Below are 15,141 nucleotides of genomic sequence, written 5' to 3'. Positions count from 1 at the left end.
GTAGGCATGGGCTTTGTGTCTATTTTGGCCACAATAATGCATTAACCATGCTGTTTGTAGTAGCTTACCCGCACTCCTATTTTTTTTATTCATTATTAAGCTTACTCCTGCATTACCCCTATTTGATTTTGTGTTTATAACCCTGTATTCACCTGACCAAAAGTCTTGTTCCACCTGCCACCGAACTTCACTAATTCTCACTATATCTAACTTTAACCTTTCCATTTCCCTTTCTAAATTTTCTAACCTACCTGCCTGATTAAGGGATCTGATATTTCACACTCCGATCCGTAGAACGCCAGTTTTCTTTCTTCTGATAACGACGTCCTCTTGAGTAGTCTTCACCCAGAGATCCGAATGGGGGACTATTTTACCTCTGGAATATTTTACCCAAGAGGACTCCATCATCATTTAACCATACAGTAAAGCTGCATGTCCTTGGGAAAAATTATGGCTGTAGTTTCACCTGCTTTCAGCCATTCGCAGTACCAGCACAGCAAGGCTGTTTTCGTTAGTGTTTCAAGGCCAGATCAGTGAATCATCCAGACTGTTGCCCCTGCAACTACTGAAAAGACTGCTGCCCCTCTTCAGGAACCACACATTTGTCTGGCCTCTCAACAGATAGCCCTCCGTTGTGGTTGCACCTACAGTACGGCTATCTGTATCGCTGAGGCACACAAGCCTCCCCACCAATGGCAAGGTCCATGGTTCCTGGGGAGGGGGTTTGACTCTATCAAACCATATTTTAAAGAGTGGTCAGGGCAGAAAAATAACTGTCAAATAACAGGATAATTTTATATCTTAAAAATAAGGCAAAGGCTATTTGGTCAGTCATTAAATCTGAGTTAGGTGTTAAAGCCTGTAACCAAGAAATTTCAAAAATTGGCATTGAAGGCAAGTCCAACCCAAATACCAGGGTACTTTAATGAATTCTTTATAAATGTAGCTAAGTCTGATATAGATGGAACAGATCATCACAACAAAGTAAATCCCTTTGGCCTAAGTGAAAACTCTGAAAACTTTACAAAATTCTTATAATTTTCTGTGGAGGATATAGAACTGCTATTCTAACATTAAGAAACAAAAAAATCTACAAGTTGTGATGGAATACCCACCAAAGTTATTAATGTGGTACACAATAGAATTGCAGCTCAAATAATAAATAAATGTTTTGAAGAGGGCTGTTTCCCAGAGGTACTGAAATATGATGAAGTCGAACCACTCTTCAAGTAGGGATCAAGAGAGATCATGGGAAACTATCATCCTGTCCCAATTCTCCCAGTCCTATCTAAAATATTTGGAAAACTTGCTGTTGCGCAAATCAAAAACTTCACTGCAAAATATTTTGTTATTCTAACCAATCAATTTGGTTTTCATTAGGGGAAAAACACCATAGATGCAATAAACAGTTTCACTGAGAAAATAAGTCCATAATTAGACAAGAGAAATAAGGTGGCAGGAATTTTCTGTGACCTCACAAAGGCATTTGATTCTGTAGACCATGCATTGCTTGTTTACAAACTTGAAAAGTATTGCATTAACAGCTGTGCCCTAGAATGGCTTAAATCCTACTTATCAAACAGAAAGCAAACAGACAGCATTTCTTCAAATGGCCCATATTGTTAATCCTACTTATCACACAGAAAGCAAAGATTAACATTTCTTCAAATGGCTCAGACTGTTTCTCCAACTGGAAAAAAATATCTCAGGGTGTTCCACATGGCTCCATATTAGACCCAGTACTATTTATCTTCTATGTTAATGATTTACCATTAAATATCAGCTCCCCATCTGTTCTGTTTGCAGATGATACTTCTTCCTTAGTTGAAGATCAGGTTTCGGAAAAAAATCCCAAATCTGTGATCAGAACTCTGAGTACCTTAGAAACTTGGTTTCAGCTCAATGGCTTGAATCTATGACATATTTAAGACTCACATGATGCGGTTAAAAACCAAACAAACAAAATGTGAGTGGAGTAAGATTGTACACAACAACCAAGATGTAGAAGAAGATCATCATCATCATCATCATCATCATCATTATCATCATCATCAGCAGCCAATTCAATCATTAGATGATGTGGCCTCTTCGAGTCATGGATTCAGGTAGGCTTTCAGAAGTCTTCTCCAAGTGGGACAGTCTTGGGCAGTTCTCTGCCAGATGTTACCAGCAATCTTCCTGATGTCTTTGTCCCATCTGTCTGGTGTTCTTCCTCTAGGCCTCCGGTGCTCTCTCGGTGCTGTCCTAAGTTTCCCTTTTGTGAATGAGTTCAGTGTCCATGTCTCGCAGCCATACGTCATCACAGGAAGAATGCATTGATCAAATACTGCTTTCTTCAGATTTACTGACATTGTTGATCTGAATACTTTTGAATTCTTCCCAAATGCTTGCCAGCCAAGCTTGATACGTCAATAGATTTCTGGTCTTATGTCTCCCTTCATATTTATAATCTGGCCAAGGTAGACATATTCACTGACCTCTTCTAGTAGACTGTCCTTGACTTTCACATCTCCAGCTGGGACCCATTTGTTGGATATTACTTTTGTTTTGGAAAGGTTCATGTTCAAGCCAACCAGCTGACATTCCGATGCAAGATCTGTAACTAAGTTTTGGAGCTCTGCGACGTCTTTGGCCAGTAAGGCAATATCATCAGCAAATCTCAAATTCTAAAGTTTAAATGTAGATAAAACTTTGAGCTGGCAGGCACACATTGAATACCTAGCAAACAAACTCAGCAGCTTTGCATTTGCAATATAAATATTATCAACAGCAACTGACATAGACACATTAGCATATACATGCTACTTTGAATCCATTATTAGGTATGGTATTGTTTTTTGGGGTAACTTGACAAACATAGTACGGATACTAAAAATACAGAAAAAATCATTCAAAATATGTGCACTGCAAATCACAAAGAACCATGTTGACCATTACTTAGAAAACTTAAAATATTAACTCTGCCATCCTCATAGAGATATGAGATTATTATATTTTTGTACACCAGATGTGAATTATTTGAGGGAAACCATTTTGTCCATTCACATAATAGAAACAAAAGAAAATTTTATGCACCTCACCCACTGTCTCAGACTGTATGCCGAGGGACCTCAGTACATGGGAATGACAATTTGTAATAAATTAAATGGGAACAAGTTGATGAAGATGAATTTAGGTTCACTTAAAAGAAAGCTATATGAGATATTGACAATTAAGTGTTCTTACTCAGTGGATGAATTCATGCAGGACAAACTGGAAATTTGAGCTGGGTTCAATGTGTTACAAATTCCAAGAAATATCCTTATAGTGTTATTATTTATTGTAGTGCTATTATTTATTAATGTAATAATCATTGTAACTGTATTATAAATATTTGACATGTCTCCTGTATGCAGACCAAATGGATGGCAAATGTATGTCATGAGATGAATAAAACACAATTCACAAGTCACAGTGTCTTGTCAGGTGTTCAATAACCCATGTTTGAATAAGTTGTTGAGTCCTAAGGTATCTTTTGTTTGGAGAGATGAATGTGAGAAAGCTTTTAATCATTTTAAGGAGGCTATGAAAGAAAGTAGAATTTTACATCATCCTGATCTCAGATGACTTTTTTGTTTAGGGACTGATTCCATTGGATATGGTATTGGAGTGGAATTATTTCAGAATTTAGGGGATGGTGAGAAGGAAGATCATAGGACAATTGCCCTTTCAAGCAGATCATTGACTAAATATCAGAGAAATTTTACTATAACTGAATGTGAAGCTTTAGCAATTGTTTGGGGATTTAAAAAATTCAGAGATTATCTATAGTGAAACAAAACCATCATTTATACTGATCACAGAGCTCTCATACTTTTCAAGAAATTTAGGCCGATGCATTCAAGGTTGAGAAGGTGGACAGTATTTATTCAGCAGTTTGAGTATAAGATCAAATATGTCAAAGGTACACAGGACAGGATGGCAGGTGCATTATCCAGGTTGCCACTAGGAGAAAATGGTGAAGTGGGGCAAGATTTAGGTGAAGAACGTGTATAAAAGGAGTTTCTGGAGAAAAGAAAATATAAAATATTAGTAAACACATGAGGAGGTGTCAGAATCATGATGAGGTATGTAAAATGGTAAAGAGAGACTTCGATATGTCAAATGCTAACAATAAGTTGCTGAAGTACTGCAAAGTACATGGGAGAGTTTTATTTAGATGAATCAATGCAAATTCAGAGGATTGGAAGGTGTGTTGGCCCAGTGAATTCATATATGACATAATTGATTACATTCATTTGAGTTTCTGACATGTAGGCGCTAAAAAGTGTGTACAGAAATAAAGAGAATGTGTACAATTTTGACAATATGGTAAAGTGGATGAAAGGAGGTTTTGCTTATATTTTTGTAGTATTGGAAGTGTTTTCTAGATTTGTAAAGCTCTATCCTTTGTGCAAAGCAACCGGCAAGGCAATTTTCTCTTTTACCTGCCCTGCACTCTGACAACTTATTATCGATCTGTTTTATGTTTTGTAAGTTTGTTTTTAAAAAACAATGCGCCAATGTATTTTAGATGTTTCCTTCCCCCTTCATCTGCTATGTGTTTTACGTACATTTTAAATTTGAATTACTTCATGATTCACAAATGCACAAGAGTTATTTTGTGTTAATATCTTGCAAAACCAGTAATATTAAGTTTTCACATGACACATGTCACATAGAGGGCATTCCAAGTCCTGGCACACAGAGGTCTGCTGAACAGGTTCATGTAAACAGCGGCCTCAGTTTATGTGATCGCTCTAAGCTTGTGAATACCAGTGCCTGACAATTTTAATTGTATCTTACAGGTATGTTCCTACCAACTGTTATGTTCATATGCAGGTGATTTTCTGTTTTATACTCTCTGATCGTTATGTGAAATTTTTAACTTCTAGCACTGAGGATGGTCACTAAGTGACCGAAAATCAATTTTGCGAATTTTTTTAAAAAAAAAAAAAAAAAAAAAAAAAAAAAAAAAAAAAAAGAGAGAGAGAGAAGAATACGACCAAGGCAGTTTCTCCTTCCAGTTTTGACTAAGTTAGAAAAGGTCCATTTTGTGAAATTTGGTAAACCCAAAGATATACTTTCTGACAACAGGTCACTGTTTACTGGTAAGAAGTCGAAGGAGAGGTTTGCTAGTCATGGAATTACTGTAATGCATACATCAACTTACATCTGGAAGGAAGTCCTGCGGAACATTATATGAAGGAAATTGGAAGGTTGTGCCACATGTATTGTTGCAAGAAGCATAATTCATAGGGAGATATCATAGAAAATATAGAGGATGTGTTGAATACTGTGAGTCATAATGTAACAGTGCTTACACCTTATGAGATTAAGAAGGGGAGAGGTCTTTAAGTTTCATAGAGTTTCCTCACAGGGAAAAATTAAGTTGGAAGTGAAAAAGGAAGAAATGAGGGGATTAGTGGGAAAGAAGTTATAGGAGAGGAAGAAAAGGCATAATGAGAGGATAAAGATGGTAATTATTGAAGTAGGAGACCTGGTTTTGGTTAAGATGTATCCGCAGTCCAAGGAGATAAATTGTGAGTTAGCAAAATTTTTCAGTGTGCACAAAGGATCTTTTGAAGTGGCTAGTATTCCACATCCAAATACATTCTATCTGATTTATCTCCAGTCAAAGAAGAAATTTGCTCTTAAGAATGTGGTTGATTTAAAAGCGTATAAGGCAGGAACAACGCTGATAAAAAATGTGGATGTAATGAAGGGAATTAATCTTATTTGCGAGATTTGGGACCTAGGAGGAAGTACAAGAGGTTGATTGGGTGTGAAGAGTCACCTCTGTGGTTTCACTACTCTTTAGTGAACATGTGCAGAGGCATGAATATTGCCCCAAGCTATGGCAGTGCTGTTTCATTCTTTAATTTTCTGCACTGCTTCCTACTCTCCTACTATTCTTTATATCTGTTCAAACTGTTCTTCACCTATCAAACTATCCAAAGCAAGGACTAAGTGTTTGCTGCCTGATGTGACAGTCTTCTCAAATGTAGTCTTTTTCTTGATGTTGACAAGATAACGAGTTAGTGATGGAAGAGTGGTTGAGATATCAACATTACTAAGATAATTATTTGGGAACAGTTTTGTGTAGTAGGTTTGAAAGTACTAACACAAACAAAGAATGGTATGATGGTGTGGCAATGAATCTGGTTTATATGTAGCTTGAACAGTAATAACAGGTAGTTTGAGCTTTAGTTGCTGTGCATTGACAAAAATTGAATATAAGAAAAATTGATCATGGGTAACATGGGTGCAAAATAGGGAAGTTGTGGTTAGGATTTGGTTGCGGTTGTGAGTTGAGGAAAGGGTAAGAAGTGGTTGCTGGATGAAATCATGAAATCTGATGGGAAATGGTAAGATAATGTAACAGGTAACTATTGAAGTGCAGAAGCAATAGGTCAGAGTAATAGTGAAGAAATATGTATAAGACAAAATGAGTGATAATTATAGGAAGATTATGAGTTGGAGAGAAATGGTGAAGGGATAGATGAGGATGATTGTTAATGAGGAGGAAAGAGATAGAAAAAGATGAGCAGTAATTCAGAGAGGATTATAATATTATGTAAAATGGAGAAAAGGGTAAATAAGTTAAAAGGAAGGTTAGAGGATGTTATATACAGAAGTCATCAGGGAGCTTACCATTTTGTAATCAGAAGGGTTGATTAGAGTTAAGTAGATGTTGAAAGGGACCACTAAGAGAGAAGGTTTTGAGGAATTAGCGAGAAATGTGGGAATTTTTGATCAGTATCGTATGGTGCATCATAAAACTTTGAAGGAATTTAGTTAATGGGAAACCTGAGAAATGTACACAGCAATAACAAATTCCAAGAGGGTTACAAATGATCTACTTAAATCTTTCAGTTGTTACATTACCCACTAATACATACATTTGCACACTTGCTGTTTCCAGGAGAAATAAATTGCAGTGTAAATGGTGTAAAGATCTGATTATGAAATGCAAATGAGAAGTGTTTCAAGAATAATTTATTATATACCAGTACATAAATTTTTTTGATTAAATCCAGGTAATTATTTTGTAATGAAAGAGTAAACTGAATGGAAATGTGACATGTTTGATGATGTGATGAGACAAGTAGTTATCAGCTGTAAGCAATCAGATGTGAGTTGTTATAGTAGACTGTGGCTTAACTTCTTAAAGACATAAGACAAAAAGGAGAAAAAATACATAAAGTGTCAAATAACAAAGAAATCTATTAACTGAGTCCTTCTAAGTACATGTGGCTGTTAGAACAGGAACTCAGTAATGTTGAACCTGAAATTCTTCCAGACACTCCATAGTGTGTGATGATTGATTGATTGATTTTTATTGCCCAAAAACAAAACGTTTACAGGGATGTAAAGCTTGTATAAGCAACGTCAATAAATGTACGAACAACAATGACAATAAATACACAAATAATTAATCTATTTTAGAAATTATGTTCACAGAAATCTTCCATTGTATAAAAACAGTTCTGAATTAATAAAGTTCTTACAAATATCTTAAATTTTTTCAGCTCCAGACTCTTAACTGACTCTGGTAGTTTATTAAATCGATTTACAGATGTGTGCTTGAAGCTGTTTAGAGTTTTGGGATATGAGCAGTAGTCTTTTCTTACATCATTACACTGTCATGTGTTATAACTATGTACATCAGAATTCAGATGAAAACTAGACAAGTTCTTTTTAATGTACAAGAGACATTGAAATATGTATGGCAAGGTCATAATACTAAGTTTAATAAATAATTCTCTACAGTGAGTCCTAGGTGGTACTTTACATATCAGTCTGACAGCTTTTTTCTGGGCTGTAAATAAGCATTCTGAGTAGCAATAGTAGTAGTAGTAGTAGTTTATTCATCCAGAGACAATGTACATTGCATGGATTTCGTCAAATATACATAGTATATATACACTCCTGGAAATGGAAAAAAGAACACATTGACACTGGTGTGTCAGACCCACCATACTTGCTCTGGACACTGCGAAAGGGCTGTACAAGCAATGATCACACGCACGGCACAGCGGACACACCAGGAACCGCGGTGTTGGCCGTCGAATGGCGCTAGCTGCGCAGCATTTGTGCACCGCCGCCGTCAGTGTCAGCCAGTTTGCCGTGGCATACGGAGCTCCATCGCAGTCTTTAACACTGGTAGCATGCCGCGACAGCGTGGACGTGAACCGTATGTGCAGTTGACGGACTTTGAGCGAGGGCGTATAGTGGGTATGCGGGAGGCCGGGTGGACGTACCGCCGAATTGCTCAACACATGGGGCGTGAGGTCTCCACAGTACATCGATGTTGTCGCCAGTGGTCGGCGGAAGGTGCACGTGCCCGTCGACCTGGGACCGGACCGCAGCGACGCACGGATGCACGCCAAGACCGTAGGATCCTACGCAGTGCCGTAGGGGACCGCACCGCCACTTCCCAGCAAATTAGGGACACTGTTGCTCCTGGGGTATCGGCGAGGACCATTCGCAACCGTCTCCTTGAAGCTGGGCTACGGTCCCGCACACCGTTAGGCCGTCTTCCGCTCATGCCCCAACACCGTGCAGCCCGCCTCCAGTGGTGTCGCGACAGGCGTGAATGGAGGGACGAATGGAGACGTGTCGTCTTCAGCGATGAGAGTCGCTTCTGCCTTGGTGCCAATGATGGTCGTATGCGTGTTTGGCGCCGTGCAGGTGAGCGCCACAATCAGGACTACAGACGACCGAGGCACACAGGGCCAACACCCGGCATCATGGTGTGGGGAGCGATCTCCTACACTGGCCGTACACCACTGGTGATCGTCGAGGGGACACTGAATAGTGCACGGTACATCCAAACCGTCATCGAACCCATCGTTCTACCATTCCTAGACCGGCAAGGGAACTTGCTGTTCCAACAAGACAATGCACGTCCGCATGTATCCCGTGCCACCCAACGTGCTCTAGAAGGTGTAAGTCAACTACCCTGGCCAGCAAGATCTCCGGATCTGTCCCCCATTGAGCATGTTTGGGACTGGATGAAGCGTCGTCTCACGCGGTCTGCACGTCCAGCACGAACGCTGGTCCAACTGAGGCGCCAGGTGGAAATGGCATGGCAAGACGTTCCATAGGACTACATCCAGCATCTCTACGATTGTCTCCATGGGAGAATAGCAGCCTGCATTGCTGCGAAAGGTGGATATACACTGTACTAGTGCCGACATTGTGCATGCTCTGTTGCCTGTGTCTACGTGCCTGTGGTTCTGTCAGTGTGATCATGTGATGTATCTGACCCCAGGAATGTGTCAATAAAGTTTCCCCTTCCTGGGACAATGAATTCACGGTGTTCTTATTTCAATTTCCAGGAGTGTATATACACACACATATAGGGTGAACAATACTATACAAAATACAGATGTGCATAATAGACTACATAACATCAGACCACATTGAAATAGCATGCACAACTTTGCTTATTTACATTGATGTATGAGAAAGACTTTTTACATGGAATACACAGTTGATATTTAGATATAACACATACAATTCTAGCACTTTTGTACATATTATTTATTTAGATCATAGCAACAGTCGGATAAAAATTACTATTGGCACAGAGTACATAAATATAATTGTTTAGTATGAAGCTATTCCAGGTATTCTTTTACACTATAATAGCAGTTGGTCATTAAAAATTTGAATACTGCTTCTTTAAATGAAGACAATTTTTTTATTTCTTTTATCTTTACCGGTAGTTTGTTATACAATCTGCTTCCTTGTATGTTTGTTTGTTTCTGCGCCAAAGCCATGTTACTCTTTTTATATGAATGTCATTGCACTTTCTTGTGTTGTAAGTATGTAGATCCGAGTTGGATTGGAAATTGTTAATATTTCTTTTTACATTTATTACGCTTTTCTGTATATAGAGGCACGTTAGGGGTAGAATATTCAGCTGTTTAAATAATTGCTTTGAAGGAGTTAGCCTTGAACTGTTGGTAATTATTCTAACAGCTCGTCTTTGTAGAGTGAAGATGGTTTTGAGATTTTTCTTACTATGACCCCAGAAGGTGAGACCATAGGTAATAGCAGAATGTATATAAGCAAAGTAAACAGCTCTGCTATGTTCCTTACCACATACAAAGCTAATAACACGTAAAGCAAAGCAAGCAGAGCTTAACTTATGCGAGAGATACAGGATATGGGATTTCCAGTCTAAATTTTCGTCTATATGTACACCTAAGAATTTTGTGGTAACAACTCTCACAATTTCTTTATTTTGTATTCTGAGATCTAGATCAGAGTGTGACTTTGCTTTCCTGTAATGGATATAATTAGTTACTTCCCCACAAGATTGTCCCATACGTCAAATGAGAGTGAATATAACTATAATAGACAGAAACCAAAATTTTCTCATCTACTGTTGCTTGTAATTTTCTGAGCATAAATATTCCTTTAGAAATTTTTGGTATTATATAATTCACATGTGCCTGCCAGCCTAAATTGTTTTGCAAAACAATGCCAAGAAACTTTACAGGAACTGCCTCCAAGGTGATTCTATTGTTATAAGAAATGCTTAATTCCTGTGTTTTATTTATGTTCATAGACAGGCTATTGGCATTGCACCAGTCAGAAAGTGTATCTACCTTGAGTGAGGTAGAGTTACTTATGTTATTGTTCATAGGTGCTGTAACACTTAAACTGATATCATCTACATACAAGTAGCAGTTTGTAGTATCATCTATTACATTGCTAGGTAGGTCATTCGTATACAGTATGAACAAGAGAGGGCCCAAGATTGACCCTTGAGGAACACCATGGTTAACGGGTAAGAAACTAGAATATTGGTTATTGAAGTAAACAGTCTGAGATCTGTTAGATAAGTATGACTGAATAATTTTAACAGCAGAGACTGAGAAACCTACAGTTTTTAATTTCAGCAGTAGAGTGTTGTGGCACACAGTGTCAAATGCTTTTGATAAATCAAAAAACTTTGTACTTACAATAAAGTTGTACTGGTAGTGTATATAATAGTTAAGGATCTAGCAAGATTAATCTGCAGAAGTATTGTATAAGTTTATTCTAATTATTTGTTCCTCTCAGAATTTTTTTTTTTTTTTTTTTTGTGCTGTAACTAACATGTGTTTGTGTTAGTCTTCACTATATCAAATATTCATTTGTTAAATTGTTTTGCTTGATTGCTGTCATCTGTACTGTGTAAGAATGGTGTAAAATACGTTTTCATTATTTTAAGTGGATTTGTACTTTTCTATGATGTAGCTAATTATTCATGTCAAGCATTGTGAATAGAAGTTTGAATACTTTAAGTCAATATATATACCCAAGACATTACCTATCTTTATGATGTTAGTTGTGTCACATAAGTCAATGACATTTTATCTTGAGAAGTTCCTGGGAATATCTCATGATAAAATGAGGGGCATATGTATAGGCATTGATAATTAGCACATAAATTTTTTTGCCATGATTTTCTTTCATTTTCTATTTTGTTTCTTTTGTACCTGCTGGCATATGTAATTATGATGATGTAAAGTACTACTGTGGTTTTTAAATGTAAAGATGTAATTGCGATTATTTCATTTGCCAATGAATAAATATATTTCTTGTTTTGTAACTCTGGAAAAGTTTGTAAATTTTTTTATGGTATATTATTAATTGTGAAAAATGTAGTCAAGAACATTTATAAAGATTTGTGTAATTTACAATAATGATATAACATCTGTAGACAGGACACAGTGATAGTGATATCAACAGTCGAACAGAGGATTTGTAGTGGAATGTATGGTGGACGATGTGTCTGTGTAGCGTGCATGGGAAAATGATACTATGTTTTATGAAAAGCACCCGGAATTCTATGCACAGTGATACTGAACTATGAGAATGTCAATTTGCTTTATCACTGTGGTATGTAATGCCATCACCATCATACTATAGGACCAACTAAACCAGACTGTGAAAGTACCGCTACAAGACCTTGTTGTGACCAACACAAACAGTGCTTTTTTGCGAACAAACTTTGCTGGCATTGATATTTGGGTGGTGAAACTGTTGTCTTTCATGTTCTATCAAGCCTCAAAAGTAGAGACTTTAATGAACTGTGCAGTATATCTGACTTTCAATGATGTTACAGGAGTTTGAACTGCAAGAACAGAGTGGACATTGTTTATGGTATGCATCATGTAAAAGAACAATTCTGTCCACTGTATATTTGTGGCTATGGTTATATGAATGTGATGAACTGTGTATTTATGGATGAAAGCATCATGGAATGTGCTCAAAGTGTATAAAGGAATGCTGTCTGCACAATGTGCTTTGCAAGAGGGAACATGTCAACATTGGTCACATACCAGGGTCTTGTGGACTGTCAGTCACCACTGGGTTACTGATACAGCTGTGGAGAATCTTTGTGTCTCACCAGAGAAGATTAACAAGCAGAAATGCCTTGACACTGCTCGCAACATCTTAACCTGCCGATGTTGTGCTGCCCAGCTCAACACTTTGTTTGCAATGAAAAGTTAGGTTATTTCACCAAACGCTATCCCCTGATCTAAGAATTTCCTTTCTGTTTCAAAGGAAGTAGAATTATAGACTCTATGCACATCAGTTCTTTGCATGTTTATGTCTGCTTTCTGTTATCAAAACTAAAAGTACCATTAGTGAAGTAATAGTTGCACAGTAGTCATTCTTGAAACACCAGTAAATATAAGCTTCTTTCTCTCATTATTTCTCCTTGCCTGTCAAAATTTTTGCAGCCACGTTATTTTAGGTGATTTTATGTGTAGTTATGAGTACAGCAATGTGACAGTGACTAATAAGAATATTTTGTCACAAAATATGACTGTGCGCAAAACACAAGTGTGTTTTATATATCAGGGCCAATCTTGCAGAATTTCAGAAGAATTCAAGCTTTCATATTTCCAATACCCAAAATAACACAGCACTCCATACTCAACGGAAAAAAAGAAACAAAGGCATGTAAGCTATTTTTGTATTAAAGCTCACAATAAACTTGAGGTCTACATCACAAAGTTAGAAGATGAAAATTAATTTAGATTTGACTCAAAAATTTATACTTTAACAACATTTTCAAATGGTGACTGACTATGTTGGCCAATAGCATTTTTCTGATGATATTTATATTAAGGCAAAATCGAAAATACTGTGTTTTGCCCATTAACTTTTCCATTATATTTGTGTACCTATTGGACTTTACTTGTGACTGACTATGTTGGCCAATAGCATTTTTCTGATGATATTTATATTAAGGCAAAATCGAAAATACTGTGTTTTGCCCATTAACTTTTCCATTATATTTGTGTACCTATTGGACTTTACTTTACTATATCTTCGTCATTTACCAGCCATGGCTGGACAGACTGCGTCACAAATACAATGTTTATCAACTAACATTTATACAACACCATATACAAAATTTATATTACAAATAAAAGAAAATATTCATGCAGTGCACAAAAACACATAGAACATAGCGGGAATGAAATATAACTAAACAGGAAAGTAAAACTTCATAGCAGCAAATGAAAATACCATAAAGCAAAATGTCACACACACAAAGTTTCATTTTGGCAAAATATGTACTTTAAGTAAAACACAAAATTAAATGTGTAGTTAACATAAGAAGAAGATTAAATTTAGGCAAAATTATATATAAAACATAACGATATTTATTATTTTGTCCATTCAGTAGAACCGCTGTTGAAAAACTCTTCCAATGAATATAGTGGATGTTGTTTCAAGTTCTGAGCAATTTTTTTCCGAAATAATTCAGGTGGCAGGGATTTCACTTCTGGAAGAAGTTGATTGTACATTTTTAGGGCGACTGTTGGAAAGCTGTCTTGTGTACTTGATAGGCGACACCTTGGCACTTCAATGTTCCTCTTACAGCAAGTGTCATGATTATGTATTTCTTGTGTTATGCTAAAATTCCCTTGATTTTCTTTTATATACATGAGGCAGAAATACACATACTGGCTAAAGACAGTCATTATGCCTAGCCTGGTGAAAATAGGCTTACAGTGGTCCAGTATTTTGCTAGAGGATATGATCCTGATGGCTTTTTTTTGTAATAGCAACACATCTTTGCTGCCTGAGGAGTGTCCCCACAACAACAGTCCATAGCTAATGTGGCTGTGGAAGAGTGCATGGTAGACTATTGTGAGAAACTGGTCAGTTATTACCCTCTTCAGCTTCCTCAGGAGGTATATCACACGAGAAAGTTTGGTGTATACATATGCAGTGTGATCATTCATGGAGAGTTTGCTGTCAATCTTGAAGCCCAGTAGTCTGACAGTCTCCATGTTTTCTTGGTCTTCAATGTTGGTTAGACTGCATATCAAATGTTGAGTTTTTTCTTCATTGATCTTCATTTTGTTTATTACGAACCATTCTTTTATTTCTTCAAACATCAAATTTGATGCACCAAGAGCTTCTGCGGCTGTATGTCCTTTGGCAATAAGGGTAGTGTCATCTGCAAACTGCAACATTTGACTATTACAGCTCATATCATTGACATATATGAGGAATAGGAGAGGTCCTAAGACTGATCCTTGGGGCACTCTATGTTCCAGTTTTTGTTCAAGAGAAGTTGCTCCATGCACTGATACTACCTGCTTTTGGTTTTCCAAATAAGATTGGAGTGTTGATAGAACAACACCTCCTACACCATAGCATCTTAACTTGGCTGTTAGTGTTGTGTGTGAGATGCAGTCAAAGGCTTTGCTGAGGTCACAGAGTGTCAGTGCCACATTCTCTCTCTCTCTCTCTCTTCAAAACTCTGTCGAATTGTTTTTAATAAGTCCAGTGTGGCTGTCACTGTTGATCTCCCTTTGCGGAATCTGTGCTGTGTGTTTTGGAATAAGTTGTTTTCCTCAAAGTAATTCAGTACCTGGTGGTGCATCACAGACTCAGTAACTTTGGCTAGTACTGGTACCACTGAGATTGGTCTGAAGCTGGACACCTCACAAGGATCCCCCTTCTTATATATTGGTACTGTGCGCGCCAGTTTAAGGAAGTCTGGGAAGACACCAGAAGATAGACATTTGTTTATTGCTATGGCTAGTGGCTGAGCTAATTCTGCAATAATTTTCTTTAGCAGTGTGCAGGACA

This window comes from Schistocerca americana, chromosome 1 (genome assembly GCF_021461395.2).
Source record: "Schistocerca americana isolate TAMUIC-IGC-003095 chromosome 1, iqSchAmer2.1, whole genome shotgun sequence".
In the NCBI taxonomy this organism is placed as follows: domain Eukaryota; kingdom Metazoa; phylum Arthropoda; class Insecta; order Orthoptera; family Acrididae; genus Schistocerca; species Schistocerca americana.
The sequence above is the reverse complement of the archived record's forward strand: the minus strand, read 5'-3'. Positions refer to the sequence as shown.